Source organism: Ambystoma mexicanum, chromosome 3p (genome assembly GCF_040938575.1).
Source record: "Ambystoma mexicanum isolate Mex_15411 chromosome 3p, UKY_AmexF1_1, whole genome shotgun sequence".
Taxonomy (NCBI): domain Eukaryota; kingdom Metazoa; phylum Chordata; class Amphibia; order Caudata; family Ambystomatidae; genus Ambystoma; species Ambystoma mexicanum.
The window spans coordinates 324,287,250-324,302,725 of NC_090925.1; the positions used below are offsets into that span (position 1 = coordinate 324,287,250).

General features: G+C 48.8%; 1 protein-coding gene across 7 annotated transcripts in view; it reads right to left on the minus strand.

Annotated features, from left to right (window-relative positions):
- Positions 1-15,476, minus strand: part of RTEL1 (regulator of telomere elongation helicase 1) — a 1,752,068-nt gene that overhangs the window by 1,719,941 nt on the left and 16,651 nt on the right. The gene's annotated exons all lie outside the window — the stretch shown is intronic.

The window sequence follows — 15,476 nt, forward strand, 5'->3', positions numbered from 1 at the left end:
GAGAAAGCACACAAATAGCTGGCCAGCGCCATCTGGCATAATAGACGTACACGCACAATAGAAGGCTCCTAGAAACAAGGAGGCCACAGATCGGCCATAAGCTGTCAGTGCACATATGTTGTAATAACACCAGCGGTGGCGATCCATGAGGAGATTCGGAACTACGTAACAAGAGGTGCGGTGAAAAGGACAATAAAAGAATAAAAGACACAGAAAGTGCCCCAGGTGGCAATGCAACATTACAATCATTGGGGCTGCAAAGAGCTAAAGCTGGGCCCAAATGTAATTATCCAAGAGTGATGTCAAAATGGCGCACAGCCAAGAACAAAGGGACCGGGTATAGCGATAACCATCGTTGCCCTGGCTGCCGCAGACATGGACACTGTGCGCCACGTACAATATTGAACATGACAAGATAGCAGAGATTCGTTACTGCAGCAGATCATCGGTTGATCGGATGAACTAACTGAACCGGCACATGGGAACACTGAAGCCACAAAGGTGCAGGCGTAGTGCGTGGCTCAGGATAGTTACCCTGCATAGGGCACAGACATCGGAGCCAGGGCTCTCGACCAGTGAACACCAGGGGAAGAGCTCTGGCGAGCTGCAGAAGAGATTACACTGCCTGCGCTCTGTGTGCATTCCCGGATGTCACAGGGAATATTGTTTCATTAAGCAGAAAGAAGTGCCACATATGGGGGCAAGGCTGGGTAAATAAGAGAGCTGTCCAAATACATGATAACCATCCCAAGCACAACGGAGGAATCACTGGGAAGCCTAAAAGGAGCGCAAGTGGCCTTACGAAATGCCACACAGACAACTGGGTTCAAATCGGGCCTGCCTAACAAGCCTCCATGGCCAAGGGGCGTGAAGGAAACATCTGAGGCAAGACTGCAGGCTAGATGGCCTTGGGGCTCACGGAGCACCGGAGTGAGAGTGCGTTGGGTCTGTGGGGGTGCAGGACCACCGGCTATTGAATGCAATATAGTGACACTGCGTGAGCGCAGGTACGTGGGAGGACACAACCCATTCTAGGTGTGGGGCGAGCGATAAGGACACAGCTGAAACAGCCCCGGACACGCCAAGAGTGGCCTGGCGCCACGCGGACTTTTGCACGAGGGGAGGCACTGCTGGCCCATGTCTAAACAGCATTGCACGATGTCTAACAAAACTGTCAGACCCAAAAGCAAACAGCCCACGCTGGAGGCCTATGCCAAGACGCCTACAGGTGCAGAAGGCAGTAAAAGCAAGGACATTACCACTGCAGTGGCAGAGACACTGGGCACGATCCAGGAAGTGCTGGCAGCGATTGCAGATTTGAAAATTGCCTGGGAGACTAAACTGGGCCTGGCAATGAATGAATTGAAAGTGGGTCTGGACCTCAAAATCGGAGCGGTCCAGGAGGAAGTCAATCTATTGAGACAGGATGTGCGCACGCTCGCGGAGCGCACCGGAAACCTGGAAAAGGAGATGGCCCCGAATACGGCGGCATGCGCCGCCCACGGATCGGAACTTCATGCCCTTGTGCAGCGTGTGGGGAAGCTGGAGAACAGGGTGGAGGAGGCGGAAGGGCACGCCAGACGCAATAACATTCGTATTGTTGGCCTGCCGGAAGGAATGGAGGGGCCTAACCCAACAGAATATATAGAATCCAAGCTCCTGCAGGAAATAACTGGCGGTGCACAGACCCAGGGGTTTGCTGTTGAGGGGGCGCATAGGGCCTTGACAAGGAGACCACCCCCGGGCCTCCCCCCACCCGCGGCCGCTGATCGCAAAGATTTTGAACTATCAGGATCGGGAAAAGATACTGGAATTCTTCCGGAAGGGGGGGAGGGGGTGGAACGATAGAAAGGGGGCCGGCGAAAATCACAGCGTACCCAGACTACACTTTGCACGTACAGCGCAGCAGGATGAACTTCGGGGCAGTGAAAAGGAGGTTGAGAGGGGCCGGTCACTGATATATGTTGCTCTTGCCGGCCAAATTGAAAGTGTTCTAACAAAAATCTGTTCTTCGAGACGCCGGAGGATGCTATGGACTGGCTGGACTCGCAGGGTCGCCCTCAAGAACCGGACATCCAGACGGAAGCCGAAGATGGTAAGTAGCACGCAGCTGGGTCAGCTGGTTGACACAGGACATTGGGACTAGAATTTAGAATTAAATAAAGTTTGTGAGGAATATGTTGCAGTAAATATGCGCTGGCAAGATCCGTTGAATGCAATGATCCTATTCGGACTGGTGGGAGCTCCTGGGAGAGAATCCCTGAACCCCTTAGTATACACCTAGTTAGGTCACTGTTAGACCGGTGACGCCCCGCGGGGTCCTTATCCTCGGCTCCGAGATAGGACCAGATGCGGGTGGGCCTGAGATCCAGGGATGGAGCTGGGCATTTGTTGGGGCTGGGCTGGGTGGGTGGGGGGGCAGGGTTGTGTGCCGTGGAGTAGAGTTTTGGGAAGGGGGTTGTTGAGGGTGGGAGGGCTAAGAGTCGGACAACGGGTCAATGGAGGGGAGGGTGTAGGGGGGAGTACATCGAGTAGATGGTGTCGGGTAATCTCAGAGTGGTGACCTGGAATGTGTGGGGCCTGAATAGTTATCTAAAACGCAACAAAATGATGATGTATTTAAAGAAGATGCGCATTGACATAGCCTTGCTACAAGAGACCCACCTCACCAAGGAGAAGCTGGAAGTGGTCAAAAGGAAATGGAAAGGCAATGTCATAGGTGCCACATAATCGCCATATGCAAGAGGGGTGATCACTTGGGTGCACCGCATGTGCCGTTTCAGTTGCTTAGCTCGACAATAGATCCAGAGGGCAGAATGGTGGTAGTGGCAGGGATCCTGGAAAATAGGGAGGTGAACATTATAAATCTGTATGCCCCAAACCATGATACAGCGGCCTATTTTAGGTCCCTATACAGTAAAATTAGCCCCCTGGTGGGTGGCGCGACGGTGTGAGGAGGGGATTTCAATTGCATCCTGAACCCCAGGATTGATAGGTCAGATGACAAATCAGGGAAGCCAGCGCCAGATGCTAAAGCATTGAGGACACTATTGATAGACCTCGATCTGGAGGATGTGTGGAGAAGGCTACCCCCAACGGATAGGCAGTATTCGCACTATGCAGCGCCACATGACCTACACACAAGGTTGGATTACATGTTTGCTGCGGCGGAGATAGTGGGAGAAATGGTGGGGGCCGAATACAAGGCCAGGGTATTATCCGACCATTCGCCTTTGATCGCAGAATGGCAACATCAACCCCCCCCAGAGCGCGTATCCCGACATGGAGGCTCAGACCTGAGGCTCTACAGGATGCAGAATTTCGAGAGGATCCGAGGGTGGCTATCGAGGAATACTTTGAAATTAATACGGGCAGTGTACGCTCTGTGGGAACAGTATGGGAGGCCTTCAAGGTGGTGGTACGGGGGGTAGCCATATCAAAATCTAAGGGGCTCCAAGGGGGCATTGAACGGGAACTGCTGGAAACAGAAAGAGCTGGAGGGCCTCACTCTAAGTGAGGGGACTGCCCGAGAGAACAGCGCCAAGATAAAAGACTTACAGTTAGCTTGTAGCGAACTCTGGGATAGATTATGCAAATTCAATTATAAGAAATATACGGAGAGGTTACATGCAGGGGGGGGGGGGTAAGCCAGGTAGACTACTGGCCTGGCTATACAAAAATGAGACCCCCCGTTCGGTGATCAGAGAGGTCAGGGATGCGGAAGGCTGAATTTATAAAACCCAGGAGGGGGTAAACGAGGAGTTTCTCAAGTACTATAGACGATTATATGAGGATACAGGAGAGGATATGAGCCAGGAAATACTGGAAACAATAGAGGATGTGGGGCTGCCCACCTTGGATAACCTAGAACGCGCAGACTTAGACGCCCCATTACCGCGGACGAACTGGAGGCAGTGATCCATCACCTCCCTACATGTAAAGCGCCCGGGTCGGATGGGTTACCCAGCGAATTTTATAAAATATACAAGCAGGAGCTACTCCAGCCGCTGCTGGCCATGTTTAATGAAGCCTATGAGCGGGGGGGAACTGCCGGCGTCCCTCCGCGAGGCAGTGATCGTCCCACTCCTGAAACCAGGTAAGCCGGACATGGAATGCGGGTCCTACAGGCCCTTGTCCATGCTTAATCAGGATAGCAAAATACTCACGGCAGTGCTAGCCAACAGGCTTAAGAGGGTTATCGGCAAGTTGATACACCCAGACCAAACGGGTTATGTCCCCGGTGGAAATATCACAGATAACCATAGGAGGCTGCACCATATCATTGATCAAACCAAGGAAGACTTGGGCGAGATGGCTATCGTGTCGCTAGACGCGGTGAAAGCCTTTGATTCAGTGCGGTGGCCGTGGTTGAAAGCGACCCTGAAGGGATATGGAATGGACCAGGATATACCAGATGGGTCCAGTTGCTATACAGTACCCCGATTGCGAGAGTTAAAACTGGACCTACAATCTCAGACAAATGGCAACTCAGTAGGGGGACCAGACAGGGTTGCCCCTGGTCACCCATGTTATTCATCCTGGCATTAGAGCCGCTTGCAATATGCCTGCGGCAACAATACGGGGAGGTGGGGATTCGCATGACAGGGGGCACACACCCGATATCACAATATGCAAACGATATGCTTCTCTACTTGCGCTACCCAGAAGAAAACCTGCAATATGTGCTGGAGGTGATGGATCGTTATGCCACCCTCTCGGGCATATCGGTGAACCCTGGGAAGTCTAGCTTGTTCCCCTTGGGAAGGTATAGGAGCACCCCATCGGCGAGGCTACCCGTCCTGCGGATACTCTGGCAGACCGTATCATTCAAGTATCTGGGTGTGAATATTTACCATAAGATAGAGATAGAGCACAAACATAACACAGAGAAAGTGATTGAGGGTATTAGGAATAGCATGGCGTTCTGGTCTAGGTTACCCCTGGCCATGATGGGGAGAGCGGCTCTGCTCAAAATGGTTGTTCTGCCCAGACTCTTGCACTTTTTTGTGAATTTCCCATACTTGATCCCCAGACGCTTCTTTGTGAGACTCCATGGCATGTGCAGGGGCTTCATATGGGGCAACTCCAGGAATAGGGTGGCCCTGTGGAAGCTACAGAACACTTGTGATAAGGGGGGCATAAACCTGCCAAACTTTGAACTGTACTACTTGGCGGGACAGCTGTTGTATGTGGCCAGGTGGTTGTCTGCGGAGGACTCGGCTGAGGCCAAGCTTTTGCTGGGTTACTCAGCCCCATACTTTCTAAAAAAGACAGTGTGGATGCATAAAACTGAGATGGCGGGGAGGGGGGAGGCTATTGGAGTTGGGCTGGGAAGTTTGGCGCAGAGCATGGAAAACGGTGGGCGGCCCAGACCCGCCCTCTCAGCAAGTCCCGCTGGTGGCTCTATGCGGGGATCACCCCCAATTGTTTGAAGCGGTCCGCAGATACTGGGAACCGCTGGGTCTAGCCACCCTTGGAGATATATGGCAGGAAGGGGAGGTATTGGAATTTCAGAGGTTGCAGGAGGAGACAGGGGTGCATAGTGGCCAATACATTACATATATCAGGCTCTTGAAACGGGTAAGGGGGAGGTGGCCTGGGACGGCACTGGCGGAAGAACCTGACGCCACCCTGGAAATGATGTATGATGTCTCAGAGGGTGGACATGAAATATCTAGGATATATGAGCTCTTAAGAGAGAAGGCAGAGAGGGAGCTACTCCAGCTGAGGCATGATTGGGATGAGGAGATAGGAGAATCCATGACAGATGGACAATGGGATAGAGCCCAGGGGTATCACAAAAAGGTGGCCCGGAATGCAAGACTCCAGCAGATCCAGCTGTATGTCACCCACAGAGCCTATCTGACCCCTGGAAGAATAGCCAGGTTTGGAGGCACAGCCATACAGAAATGCCCCAGGTGCGGAGAAGAGGAGGCAGGGTTGCTGCACATGTTCTGGGCTTGCCCAGAGGTGCATAGATTCTGGGAAGAAATAAAGACGAAAATGGCCGGTGGGGGTGTGGTGCTGGACGTGGGGTCTGCTGGGGCATGCATGCTTGGGAATTTCCCCAGGCCATGTAATTTAAAGCACATCAGCAAAATGAAGGACCTGGCATATGTCCTGGCCAAGCGCAGGATTGCAATGTGTTGGAAGGTGGCCCATAGGCCTAGAGATGAGACATGGTGGGCGGACCTCCTGAGATGGGCAGAAGCGGAAACTGCGGTTTGGTTTGAAGCTGCCACCAGGGGGGGAGAAGAGGAGGTGGGTGCCCCGATGGCCTGGAGACAATTGGTGAACTCAATGGCTACCCCTCACCAGGTCAGTCATGAAACAGAAGACTCAGATGAGTCAACAAGCACTGAGTTTCCCGAACATACTCATGTAGATGACACTGATGAAATGGCTCGAGTTTGTGGGGAGGACGGGGAAATGCATAATGTGTTGGTTTGATATTGATTATGAACGTCCTAAAAGTTGTAATGTTTGGCGTGTTGTTTAAAAAATAATAAAAATTGTTTAAAAAAAAAAGGAGAGTTTCATAAGTTTAAAAGTACATAGTTAAGTTGAGTTTTCAGAAAGAACTCTTTTCAGTACAAGAGAGCTAAAACAAAGTGCCAGAGGAAATATAAATACAAAAATGTGTCCCAGTGCTTTACCTTCAAAAGGACAAAGACTAAAGTGCCACTGAAGGAGCAGCAGCAATTCAGCTAAATACGAAAATTGTTTGTCTTAAGGTTGCCTCTGGCAATAAACTGAGGCAGTCATGTAATCAGTGGATTTTGGTGACAAATACATATTAAATTACAGATGCTGGTGTATTCAGGTTAGAAGATTAATCAATGATGTATAATTTACAGGTTTTCCAGAGTTCAGAGAAGTCCAGAAGACTAAGGGAACCAGAGAAATCCTGACCATTATTTTATCCACTTCCCCTTTTCACCCAGTTTGGTCAACTCAGTAGTTGTTTCTATTGACTGCTGGGTGAACCAGTTTGGGGGATCTGGTGGGCAATTCGTCTGCTCCTGCAGGATTTTGGTGCTGGGTTCTGACATTAACAGCGGAAATAAGGTTGTGACACAACCTCTGCAGATAAGGTCCACTTTGGACCCCTATGGTTTCACTACCTACCACAAGCATCGAAACATTGAATGCTGAACCCCACTCTGGGGAGGAGGGCAGTGACATGATAACTCTTGCAGGGAAGGTGGCACACCGCCAGAGTGGTACAAGAGAGATGCCTTGCATTACACCCAACACAATGAGCAGACAAGTTTTGGCCTCGAGGTGGGGAGGGGGTCAGGGATAGGTGAGAAAGTCAAAGAAAAAAGCAAAACATTGACAGAGTGCCCAAAAATGTTTGCGCTATCTCCATAACACAGAAGAGGCAACGGCTATGGCCGCTGATAGAAGTAGTAGTCCACTGCTGAGGAAAGCTCTTGCACCTATTTTTTTTAGTCAACTGTTTTTATTTGCATTTCCAGAAACAATGAACATGGTTCCAAACAACATAACCTTACACAATGTGGTTTCCCTGTGTCCTCCCCCCACCCGTTTCATCCCCACCCCGGGTCTCCATTTAGTCCCCACTGGTCCGTCATGCCTTTGCAATAATGGAGCCCCACCACCCCCTTCACTCCACATAGTCCTCCCATTTCCCCCGTATTTGCCCTGCATCCCTCTACTCCGTTATGTTATCCTTTCCATGCTTCAGCAGTTCTCTATTCCCACCTCCCAGGTCACCACTGTTGGCATGTCTCCAGAACCCCCATCTGACCACCAGGTCCCTTTTAACCACCATTGACGCGATCGCCATCAGCCTACTTTCCCACATACTCCCTTCATATTCACCGCTGGTGTGTAAGAACAACATTTTGGGATCTTTGGGGACTGCTCTACCTAGCACTCTTACTAGAGTGAGACCAGCATGAAATTCCATAGCATATGATAACATGTTTCTTTTAATTCCCCACATTTAAGGCATGTGGCCGTCTCGGCTCTGCCCATCCTAGGTACCCGATCTTTCGATTAGTACACTACGTGCAAGATTTTATATTCGATCAGCCGCATTCGGGATGACACATTCACTGCCCGCCACCATGGCCTCCACCCATTCTTCACTCTCGAGGGTGCCCAAGTCCCTTTCCCATTTTTCCTTCAGCTGTGTCAAGGGGCGTGCTGAAAAGTTGTTGATGGCCTGGTATAGTACAGTTATCCCTTTTTCAGTCGTACCTGTGAGCAATTTAACCTCTAGGTGGTTGTGGTCCTGGCTGTCAAGATTTTCCCCAAACTGTGCCAGTACTGCATGTGTTGGGCACGTATACAGTTTATTCCAGAGTCCCTGGAAGGGTAACACAATGTTCTGTTCAAGCACTTCTCCTAATCTTACTATCCCCGCTCTGACCCACCGTGGTTGGCCTCCCAATGTCTTAATATACCCCAATGCCAGGTTGTCCCATAACGGATGAAATCTCAGGATTCTCCCTTTCCATCGCCTTCGTGGTCTCCTCCTAGAAGTGCACCAACCGTTGCCCTGCCTGGGGTAATTGCCTCCAGCCCGAGCTCCCATACAGCACTTGGGAGTGGGTCTGCGCCCTTCACCGAACCCAGCTCCAGCCTTGCGTGTGGGAGTTGCCCACTCCCGAACAGCCATTCATTTGCTATTATTAGTTGGGCTGCCCAATACTATTTCCTAATGTCAGGTAGCCCCACTCCTCACTCCAATTCTGACCTGGTCAGAGTACGCAAAGCAAAGCAGGGGTTTCTATTCCCCCATATTACTCCCCTGATCAGTGCATTATGGAGTTGAATTGTTTATTTGGACACCCGGGTGTTCTGCAGCACCTATAATAGATGGGAGAGTGCTAGCATCTTGAATAGATTTACTTTCCCTAGTAGGTTCACTGGAAGTGTGGCCCAGTGCCTAGCATCCTCCTGTAATCTAATAACTATTGGGTCAAGATTACATTCCAAAAAAGTCTGAGTCCCGTGTCGCATATATACCTACGTATATGAAGCCTTCCACAGCCACCTTTAGAGGGCAGCCCCTCGGTATGGCCTCTGCCCGCCCCCCGACCAGCATGATGAAAGATTTATTGCAGTTGATCTTTAGCCCACAATATCATTGGAACTCTTCCAGTATCTTGATGGTTCTCGGGCACGATCTTGCCGGATCCCTCAGGTACACTAGAAGGTAATCCGCAGATAAGGAGATTGTGTCCTCCCCACGACCCCCACCGGGCCATACAAACCCCTGAATAGATTGGTTGGCTTTGATTATTTGCGCCATAGGCTCTATTGCCATAAGAAACATGCCATGACAAACAACAAAGACGAGAGTGGGCACCCCTGTCGGGTACTCCTCTGAAAAGGGAACAGACAGGACCTGTGACAATTGACCCAGGCCACTGGCTGCGCATAGAGCAGTCACACCCAGCTCATTTACAGGGTCCCCATCACGATCTTGCCCATCACGGCCCAGAGGAGCCCACCCGACCGAGACGATGGCTTTCTCTGATTCCAGTGCCATGACCACATGGGACCCATCCAGTGAGTCAGAGAGTGCAATGACATAATGGAGGCGTTTCCCTGCCAAGCACGGAATCACAGTGGTCTGGGTGCATTAGACTGCTTATCAACGGGAGCAACCTTTTATGAATGACTACTATATTGGCCAATCTAACATCTTCCGGGAGCTGGCCCTTTTCCTGGCTTTCCTGCAGCATTTCCAGAACAGGGTCTCCCACTTTATCCCAGACGCACCTCAAGAATTCGGCCAGTTACCCATTGGGGTCCAGTGATTTCCCAGCTTGCAACTCCTGGATGGCCCCCAGGAGCTCCTGTTTGGTTATGTCCGCCTCCAACACCATGCGCTCCTGCTCCACCAAGCGTGCTAGGGCTCCGTTGGCCAAGTGCCTATCTATCTCCAAGGTCAGGGGACCTGGGATTCCCGCTTACAGGTTCTGGTTATAGTCTGCAAAAGCTTGGCGCAATGGCCCCCCCTTCCCTGTGTCCCCCCCTTACCCATACGCTGGGAGCCAAACCTCTGCCTGCCTCCTCCACAGCCATACACGCCATGCACGCATACGTCCCCCTTGAACCCTCAGGTCGTACACTCGGGCCCGCTTGATCAGATAAGCCTGCCGGGCTTTATCTGTCGCCCACTCCTTATACTCCCTCTCAGCCTTGGCCAGTGCCCTTTTGGTTTCCACCTCGGGGACGTGGGCATGTCACGTCTCTACCTCTACCACCTCCGTCTCATTTTACCATAGTCTGGCACGTCGCTTCCTTGCATGTGCCCCGATAGGCATCTAGCTGTCCCCCTTATCAGCTTCCCATAACCTGACCCCACTTTTCACCGTCCCCGTGTACAAGTTGAAGTATTCCTCTGATCCTTCCCGAATGGCTTCCCTAATCGCTTTATTGCCCAAGTGACACACGTTCAACCTCCGTTCCCTTTGCACTGCTCTCTCTTTCCCCTTCCAACAGATCAGGAGTGGGGCATGGTCAGATAATTCCCGGGGTAAGTACCATGCTTCCACCACCCTGCCCAGTGCTGTACAGAGCACAAACATTTTGTCCAACCTCGACCATGAGCCCCAAAGTGGTAAGAAAAGTGTATCTGGTCAAAGTAGAGGTCTCTCTACACGTCCCCCCCGGCCCCGGGGACACATCGCTCCCCTGGACCATCAGTCCATATCCCTGCCCAAGACATCGTTGAAATCACCCCCCACCAGTGTGAGCTCCACCCCGTAGGTCACCAACAGTGTTTGTTATTTCATTAGGAGGCCTGCCTGCATTAGTGGAGGCGTGTAGGCGCTAATAAAGAGGACTGTTTCCCCCAAAGGACCCCTGCGATTCCCACATACCGCCCCTTCCATCGCTAACCATCAGGGGCACGGATCTGTGCATCAGGGTTGCTACCCCCTGTGATAACCCACATGTTCCACTATATTATACTGCCACTTCCAAGGCGCTTGCATACCGTTCCCATCAAGTGGGTTTCCTGGAGCAGCACTATTTCCGCTTTCTGATCCCTAATGTGGCGCATCACCAGACTTCATTTTATCAAGCATGCCATTTACGTTCCACGTCAGGCATCTGAGCATTCCATGTTACACCCCCATCCGATGTAACGTGCGACTCCTCAGGATTGCTGGCTCACCAGTACATTCCATCCTGACCATGATCATTCCACAATGTACTCCGAAACTCCCCCCCACCTTTTCGCAAACCAGCCCCCGCACGCCATACTTCTACCAAATCAGAAGTATATGTCGCCCCCCCCAAACTACTGACTTAAGCTCTCAACCACGGGGGATGGCATCTGATCTAGGGGGCTGCACGCTGGAGTCACTCTGCCCCTACTCCCACGCTATTGCTGCTGTCTGTCACAATGTCTTGCACCTCTGGACCCCATGACCCACACAACCATTCAGTACTTGCGGGTAGTTCAGGTCAGTCTTGCCGCCGGGACGCCTCTTGTCCGTCAGCGATCATGCATAGGTCCTGTGCTTCCCGGGGTCCCAGCTCTGGTTTGCCCCATTTGTGCTTTGCCCAGTTGTGGAGCGAAACTCTTTGTCGGTGGGCAAGAGTCTTCCCGGCATGCACAGAGTGGGTTGGCAGCAGTCCCGACTCCAGCAGGGTCACAAGCAAGTTCGCTGCTCTCCGGTGCACCTACCAGTGTGGGTCTCTGCCCTCCGCAGCTGTGCACCAGATTCGGCCCAAGTCGTTGGCAGTCTCTCGCTGCTCAGCTCCACCCGCACCAGTGCTAGTCAGCCGCCATTTCCAACTTGCAGCCTGGTACGTACACCCTTATAGATTTCTGCACCTCCTCGATAGCGCAGCCACTTCAAACTTCCACCAGCTGTGCCCCTCATCTTCCCACAGCGTTGGTGTCGGAATGAGGGTCTGTTATATCTTCAGTTTAGGAACCCTGCAGCATGGTTTCGGGCAGAGCGACGTGGAGGATAACTACTCCATGCTCTGTGCCACTGCTTGCACCCATTTTAATGTACAAAAAAAACCTTGACCAGATTAAACGTAATGGGATTGTTCCATCCATCATGGCGGAAGTCTTATTGGCTCCTCCGCCATGATTGTCACAAGATGCATTGCGAGTGACGGTTGGTCACAGACTGAAGGTACAGTAAATAATTTGGGCAAGCGAACATCAAAATTGGTGACCAATAAAAGGAAAACCTGCAATGTAAGGCAGATCGCTACTGAACCCCAAACTTGTAATAATGGTATTGCAATAGATAGTGGGTGTCCCCAACGGGTGGCTTCTAAATTTGTTAATATTTGTTTTTAATGCATAGACCCATCCAGGCTTTAAACTAGAATCTTTGCTCTAGATAACAGGAGAATCAATCAACAGCTTGATAATACATTGTGTGGAAGAGGTGCCTTTAATAGAGAGTCAATGTGACCGGGGTAAAATAAATGCGATCTCTCAACCGGGTCCTAGTATCGCTTGATTTAATTCTGCCAATAAAAGTATGAAATTAAAAATTAGAGATTCAAAAAATCTTTTTTGGGGAAACTGTAAAAGAATTCTAGAAGAAAATGAAGTACAGGAAGATGTTACTAGTTTTAACTATGTTATATTAAAGAGGAGAGTGACGTTTTTGAGAATGAATTGATACAAACATGTGAGAAGCAAACCTCATATAGGACTGCTTAGAGATTTTTTGTACAGAGCACAAGAGAAGTATTCTCCAAAATTACTAAGCAGTTGCCCAGATGGGAGATTCATGAAAACCTTTAAGAGAATAAGACTGAGCCCGATACATGATATGATAGGTTATTTATAACACGCTTAATACCCACGTTTCTAAGCGCAGACCCGGGGATCAAACCTGTGGTGCTCTGTGTCGTCTTGCTTCCAAGGCAAGTACGTTGCCCTTGAGCTATCTTCCCGAGACATACTCTTCTATATTAGAGGGCAAGCTACTAGCCTGTTATGTAGATATTATCAGCTGGCAAGGGAATATTTGAAACATTTATTGATTGTTGCTCTTTACAGGAATTAAGAATACAATTCTTTATTGGGTATGTCTATGAGGAGCGTTTTCTAAACACACCTTTTGGAACCGTATCTTATCTGGTCAGTACGACTGCGTCATTAGTTCAAGCAGTAATTCTTTTAACCAAATTGAGAATTCTTAATTACATTTCATTGGAAATATCGATTACTATTTAATTTAGTATTCATTGATGTTGATATGCAATTATGAATTTTGAAATTTTAGAGCACACAATCCTTGTGTTTCATTTTGTATGTACTTTTATAAGGTTTGAAATGAACCAATACAATACAAAAATAGACATATTTGCTTTATTTTGACACATTAGATATTCAGAAGCCAAATGCACCAGATTAACCCCTAATCTAAAACTAGAAACCGCTGTTACTGTCAAAAACCCCCATACGACTTGTTTTTTGGTGCATAGCCCGTAATTCTAAATATTTATTACAAAGCGGGATTCATTCCTGGAATCCTCTTCCTCCTTCAAAACCTTTTTGACCCTTTCAACAAAGCTTGTGTATATTAGCAATACACATTTGGGACTATTTTGTAGTTGGCCCTGATAGCCTACTACTCTAGACCTTTAAAGTGGCGTCCCAGTCAATCAGAAACCCCCCCCCCCCCCCGAGCACCACTCGAGCCCCTCATTCATTCATATGATACATCTACATGTCATTATTGTTCATCCCTTTCATTCACCTATGCACAAATGTCAATGCCTTGAAAAAGGAAGCAAGAGGATTTATACACTTATGTCCACAATGCGCCATAACAAGAAATTGAACACGGATTGCAGGTATGTTCTCAAGCATGATTAGAAATGTTAAGACATTCTGTCAAGTAATTGTTATTTGTAAATATTTTGTTTATGCTTATCTGTTTTAAAAATAAAAAAAATCTAAAAGAATATGATTACAATATTTTAATTAACAAAATCTATATAATCATATGAAGTTTTGATTAGTCCCTGTGTTGGACACATCACATATAGAGTGCTTTGGTTAGGACCTTGGGAGGTTTACCAAAGAAGCTTTTTCTTGCACATATTGCCTATTTAACCCAGTACCGGTGGGTGTTTACTCACCTTTAAAATATTAAATTGTTGAAATATCTATAAGACTCAAATAAATAGTACTAGAGCGGTAATGCCTTCCTTACATTTCTTTGCGCTAGATTCTGTAGCAGGGGCACAGTGTGCCCTGAAGCTCGGACAGGCACTTAGAGACCATTATGATGGGGATTTGGTTAATTATAAAAAGCTTCATAATTAAATAAAACGGCACATATACAACACTCAAAAAGGAACATTTAAGTAATTATAAAGTAAGGTTTAGGTTATTGGCCCTCATTACAACACCGGCGCTAAACCATGGCACTATTAGCACCATGGTTGGTGCCGGTGTTGTAACAGGTCCGCCATGGTTCAATGGGGAATTACCACCCCATTCCAAGGTTGGCGGGGCGGTAATTCCCCATTGAACCATGGCCCTTCACCATTCCCATTTTCGCCCCATAGGACTCAATGGGACTGGGTAAGGCGCTAAGTACAGTACCGCAAATTGCGGTACCGTACTTAGCACCAAGGTCCCTTTGCGGGTCCCTACTTTAACGGCTGGTGTAGACCAGCCGTTAAGGTCGGGTCCCGCAAAGGGACCTCGTAATCAGGCGCTAAGTGTTTAACGGCGCAGCAGCCTTTTACGGCGCTGTTAAACACTTAGCGCCAGGGTCCTAATGAGGGCCATTATCTCTTACAAGCAGTGCTCCAAATAAGATTTGAGTGGGAGTAAAATTATTTTTTAGGGAGTAAAAAAAGTCAGTGCCCTTCCCAATGGGAGTATCTAATAAGCGAGTAAAAATGTTTTACTGTAAAGCAGAAATATTGTCACAATAAACACTTCTTTGCACCTAGTTATTTACGCACATTAAAAAAGGTACCTTTTTACCAATTGGATTAAGCAGTAATAATAGTAGTTTCCTCCTCTGGAACTGTGTGTACTACTGGTCCACACATCTATGAAGCTGTGTGGATGAAAACCGGAAAAGGAACTCATATGTGACTATTTCCTATTTTTGTTGGGAGTAGTTTCCCCATTTGTATTTTTTGGGAGTCTTTTCCTATTTTAGGGAGTAAAGGTGGCCGATACACTGCTTATTTGTAGGGTTGTTTACAGGCATTTACAAGCTGTAAAACGCAATGCCAAGTTTGAATCAACACCTTAGGGTTTCAAGTTTCCTGTATTCAGAGACACATTCCTGCACAATTAAGCATTCCACGCATTCATAACTTAGCGATTGCCTGCACATTTATACCATCCTATGTAACGACTGTCAAAGCCTAAGTAATTGATACAATGAAAAAAACATTAAAAAACATAACTATGAAACGTCTGCTTTAGGGCGATCAAAGGAAAGTCAGCTGTGGTTTATGCGCTGGAACACACTCGGCAA